Below are 6,000 nucleotides of genomic sequence, written 5' to 3' on the forward strand. Positions count from 1 at the left end.
CATATTGTACAAACAAATTCTAGGGTCACCCCTGGTCCACCTTTATGGAGATATCTCGAAACGGCGTCCACCTATGGAACTAAGGATTACTCCCTTTTAAAATACTCATTAACACCTTCCATTTGATACCCATATCGTACAAACAAATTCTAGAGTCAACCCTGATCCACCTTTATGGCGATATCCCTAAATGGCGTCCACCTGTAGAACTATGGCCCACTCTCTCATAAAATACTCTTTAATGCCTTTTACTTGATACACATGTCATACAAACACATTCCAAGGTTTCCCTCAGTTCATTTTCCTGCATGGTTATTTTCCCTTATGTTGTCACCATATCTCTCAACTGAGTATGTAATGTTCGGTTACACCCGAACTTAACCTTCCTTACTTGTTTTTTTTTTCTTTAATTAAACATTTTTTTAGTAAACTCTGCCTTCCTTCTCATTACATAATTTTTTTATATTTTTATTTTATTTTTTATGAAGGTATCCTCTATTCTACTCGAAATTTTTGTTTAGGTCACGCTTACATATTAGATATGTATTTATACAAAATTAAACGGGTGGGGTGAAATAGGATAAATTCCTGTAGCAAATTCCTTCGTTTTTTACCAAAAGTTCATGTTTTTTGAATTATGAGACTATTGAACTAAATGGGCGATATATGTATATGGGTGATATAGGCCTACTTGGGAACCGGGCTCCCAAAACTAACTTCAGTATCGCGCCAACGGGGACCTTCCGGGTGTGGAAAGACATATTTTTCAATTCAATTTCAAGTAATTTCACCATAATTCTATGTCAATTTCATTTGGTTTTACATAATTTTTATATTTTTGTTTAAGGAGCTCCATACCAAAACGTTATAATTACATGTGGAAAGTTTGTAGAAAATTTAAGAAAATACAATCAAAAAGTACAAAGTCTTAGATCAAATTCAAAATTTTAAGGAAAAAGTTATGTAAGTTAGACCAGTTTGCTATATTTCTAACACTTGATGCACAGACTGAGTTGAAAAAAATAGACGTTGGTCGAATTTCGACCACAGGAGATACTAGTATTGATAAAAGCGTTCAAATCAGAATTCATTATCATCGCGGGCAAAGAGCAAAGTTCAAGGGAACTGAAAAGAAGAAGGAAAGCATACGTTGTAAGGAGCCCCACACCTTATACCTAGTTGTGATATGATCATATGGAGTCACAGATATTCAAATATATGGCTTTTAATACATCTATTGATAGAGCTGCTCTAGCTTACGCTAGGTTGAAATATTTCTTATAATTGTATTAAATGACAAGCTTTCTTTCTCTGAGTTTTTATTTCAATTGTCTGCTCAAAACTGAGCTACATAGAACAATCTAAATCACACATTTCTTTACCAGCTTTTTAGTTAAGGTAAAGAAAAATCGTCAATATTCAAAAACCAAATGGTAATATGTACATACATATATGAGTTAAAAACTCACAAAATTGGTAAAATTAGTGATTGAATTTTGTAAATCCGTAACAATATTAATTGTCAAGGTCGGGTGACATGGTTGGTTTCATGTAATTTCGTGGATGGCTTGCATTAGCTATTGATAGTTTCTGTTTTTCCATACTTTTGATTTGAAAGATGTGGATGTGATAAATGTCTGCTTTCGCAAATTTTTCATTCCAATATGTTCAGGATATATATAAGTGTCTAAGATTAAGGTATCCGCATTATTTTCTTAACTTACCAAATTTATTACTGACACATAGCTTTGTTATAAGGAAGTCTATTGTTAAGTACAACTAGGTATAAAAATATGTATACGCCATATTGAGTCTGGCCAAATAAAGCACTCGTCTAGGGCAGTTGAGAGCTTAGACTGAAAACAAAGAGAAGCATATGTACACATAATTTTTTTTGATTTATACTAACATTCACACATACAAAAGTAAAAAACAAGTAAGGAAGGCTGGGGTGTAACCGAATATTACATACTCAGCTGAAAGCTTTGGAGACAAAGTAAGGGAAAATCACCATGTAGGAAAATGAACCTAGGGTAACCCTGGAATGTGTTTGTATGACATGGGTACCAAATGGAAGGTATTAAAGAGTATTTTAAAAGGGAGTAGGCCATAGTTCTATAGGTGGACGCCATTTCGGGATATCGCCATAAAGGTGGACCAGAGGTGACTCTAGGATGTGTTTGTACGATATGGGAATCAAATTAAAGGTGTTAATGAGGATTTTAAAAGGGAGTGGGCCTTAGTTCTATAGGTGTACGCCTTTTCGAGATATCGCCATAATGGTGACTCTACAATGTGTTTGTACGATATGGGTATCAAAATGAGTGTTTTAAAAGGGAGTGGCCCCTAGTTGTATATGTGAAGGCATTTTCGAGATATCGACCAAAATGTGGACCAGGGTGACCCATAACATCATCTGTGAGACGTAAGTCATTTTAATTTTGCTCTCAGTCTCCCACAATCGTAAAGAGAGAGCAATCTCATTCTCAGTTTTCTCAGCTGCCATTACCCGCTTGTCAGTGGGGGTGTTTTTCAGTAGTAACTTTTTTGTTTACTGAAATATATACGATTGTTTTAAAAGTTTTTTTTTCAATTAAATAAAAAAAAAAATTATCGGCCCACTCCGGGATTAGTGGGGATGATTGCAGAATTGATTGAAGTTTTTTATGAGAAAAAAAATGGCGAAATTCGAATTTGAAAAATCTCGAAAACTGAAAAATTACAAAAAAAAAAAATTAAAAATTTGTTTGTATTTTTTCCGAAAAGTACATTTAAAAACAAATTTAAAAAAAAGATCCCAAACGGTCAATGTTTGGAAAAGTTATAGCAGTTTGAAAACAAAAACGGTGTTTTTTTTAAAATTCATAACTTTTTTTGAGTTGGATGAAAAAATTTTAAAAAATTCTGAAAAACGTCTTTCGTAAGCTAGAAAAAGATGAAAAACTTTCAGCCAATTCTAAAGGGGTCGGGTTCAAAATTGGTCGAAATGGGATGGAATACCCCATATTTTTATTACGTACTTGCCTTGTATTTTTATAGAAACTCTGTTTCGTATGCCATTTACTTTATTCTTCTTATGCCTTAGTATAACTTAACGTAAGTAATTATAATTTCTGTGCTTATGTTCTGTCTGAAAGCAATTTTTCAAAGGACGCACTCTTTTATATTTATATCTTAATTAAATTAATTGAACTTTAAGACCCCATTTATAGAACTTTTAAACTCAAAGTAAATTTTAACATTTGTCAAATTTGTAGGATCTTAACCCTTGATAACAAACTAAATCTGGGTTTAAAATATGACTTTCTGTTCTGCAAGTGGATCTAAGAAACTCTCTAAGAAACCCTCGAGAGGACTTTTCTTTTCAATTGCCCACTCAGTCCAAAGTAGCACGGTTTTTGTTGTGTTAACAGTGCTTTGCCGCATTTAATGGGTGCGACGACTAACAAATTGCCATCAAAGTGCTATAACTGAAATCCAAGGAAACTGGCACTTTCAACATGGGCGGGGCATAGGGAGATTGGTGTACGAGCCGTAGGATCCACATTAGGATTAAAAAGATGGTTGGTGTCATGTATGAACACATCGCATGCAGGACATACACTACGTATGTCGAGGCTGAACTGGACAGGTAAGAGGCCAACCTCTTACAGTATCCAGAACGAAGTTGGGCCAGGGTTGTGTTGTCAGCTGACGTATCTTATCTTAGTACCTACAGATATGTTCCCTGAACCCTCTTAGAGGCGGGGCTATATCAAGCAGTTGTTTGCTCGTATGTGTTTTTAATGCCAGGCGACCAACTCGTGAGGCGCCGCATATGAGCGTCCGGCCAATTGCTTTGTATGTGGTTAGCAATCTATCTTTTCCCCATATGCTGCCGGCAAGCCACTTAAAGATTTTGTTGCGGCTTTGTACTTTAGATAGATTTTCAGTGGCATGTGCCTAGAAGGTGGAAGTATTATCGAACGTTACCCCTAAGATCTTTGGGTGACTGACAGTCGGTAGCATAACACCATCGGAGTGAACTCCCAATATTTGTGTCATCTGTTCCTTCCACGTCGTAAACAGAGTGCCCGTGGATTATGTCGGTGATAATGCGAACCTTCTATGTCTTGGAGTAGAGTGCCGTGGTTGAGTGATCGAGTGCCCCGGCACCGTCATGTGATGGGGCTTTCCTTGATTTCGGCTGTAATTTATCTGAATGTCTGTAACATTTAGCGCTGTTTTTGTTGTTGTTCTAGCAATGTTTCGCCGCACCTAATAGCTGCGACCGATTACAAATTTTCATCAATATCCTCTAACGGGAGTCGAAGGAAACTTGCTGTTTCGGCAGGGGTGGACCATAATGAAAGGGGTGTTAGAAGCGTTGGTTCCACATTACACTTACAGAGATGGTTGGTGTCATGTGGGGACAAATTGCAAGCGGGGCATACATTTTGTATGTCGGGGTTTATTCTGGATATGTAAGAGTTTAACCTGTTACAGTATCCAGAACGAAGTTGAGCCAGAGTGACTCGCGTTTCCTTTGCGAGTATGAGTTCCTCTTCCGCAAATTTTGGGAACTGTTCCCTGAATACTGGATTCACCGGGCAATTCCCGGCGTAAAGGTCCGACGCCTGTTTGTGGAGATCACCAAGGACCTGCTTGTGTTTTTTTGCTTCATACGGCTGAGTTCTCAGGTGCCGTATTTCCTCAAAATGCTTACGGAAACTCCTTAAGTCCCTAGTCGGTGCTGGCTCATCAATAAGATGTATGTTGGGATGCCCAGGTTTCTGGGTATTCAACCGGAACTGTTTGGTCAGCATCTCATTTCTCTCCCTGATGGGGAGTATTCTCGCCCGTGGCGGTTCTGAGCGCAGTATTTTGGCAGGCCTGTCGCTTCTTCCAGTGGGTAGTGTTTAGGCTTGGCGACCATATAGGGAACGCATAGCACGCAAACAGCTGGCCAATTGCTTTGTATGTGGTAATGAGCGTTTCTTTGTCTTTTATCCAAGTACTGCCAGCAAGGGATTTGAGGATTTTATTACGGCTCTGGATTTTCGGAACAATTGCGGCTGCGTGCTCACCAAAATGTAGATCCTGATCAAACGTCACACCTAAGATTTTTGGGTGTAAGACAGTCGGTAGCGTAGTGCCATCAACGTGGATGTTCAAAATGGTCGACATTTGGGACGTCCAAGTTGTGAATAAGGTCGCGGCTGATTTATTCGGTGATAATGCCAGGTTTCGCGAGGCGAAATCCTGGACAGATCAGGGAGGTAGCTGTTTATTCTGTTACAAAGCTCATCGATTTGTGGGCCCGGGCCTGTGACCATTATTGTGCAGTCATCGGCCTAAGAAACGATAATAACTCCTTCCGGTGGCGAAGTTAGTTTTGATATGTAAAAATTAAACAAAAGTGGGGATAGGACACCACCCTGTGGCACCCCTTGTTTAACTCTTCTTGGTGCTATGGAGTTTTCTAAAGCCATGTGATGGCAGGCTAGCTGCAAATTTGCTTTGAAGTAGGGGAGCAAAATGGCTTCAAGCGTCTTTACTACTGGCGATAGGAGAGATATCGGGCGATATGACTCTCCTATGTTAGCTGGTTTCCCATGCTTTAGTAGCGGGACCACCTTAGCCATTTTCCATTTTTCGGGTATGAAAAATGTGGAAAGAGACAGGTGGAAGACATGTGCTAAATATTTAAAACCTCTTTCCCTAGGCTTTTAAGCATCGGCATGGCTATGCCGTCTGGGTCCACTGCTTTGGATGGTTTAGCAGGACCGATGACATCCCCAACCTCTTTGGCGGTGATGGTAATTGGTGATACGCTGAACTTATGTTTACGTGCGTGTCTTTTGGCCCTCCGTCTATTTTTGTCGACCGTAGAATGCATTATGTATTGTCGGCAGAAAGCGCTCGCGCATTTTTTCGCATCCGACAGCACTTTGTCGCCAAAGGCTATGGAAACTTTGTCATTGTGCCTAAACGGATTCGATAGGAACTTTACAGTGGACC

The sequence above is a fragment of the Eurosta solidaginis genome, chromosome 5 (genome assembly GCF_040869045.1).
Source record: "Eurosta solidaginis isolate ZX-2024a chromosome 5, ASM4086904v1, whole genome shotgun sequence".
Lineage (NCBI taxonomy): Eukaryota > Metazoa > Arthropoda > Insecta > Diptera > Tephritidae > Eurosta > Eurosta solidaginis.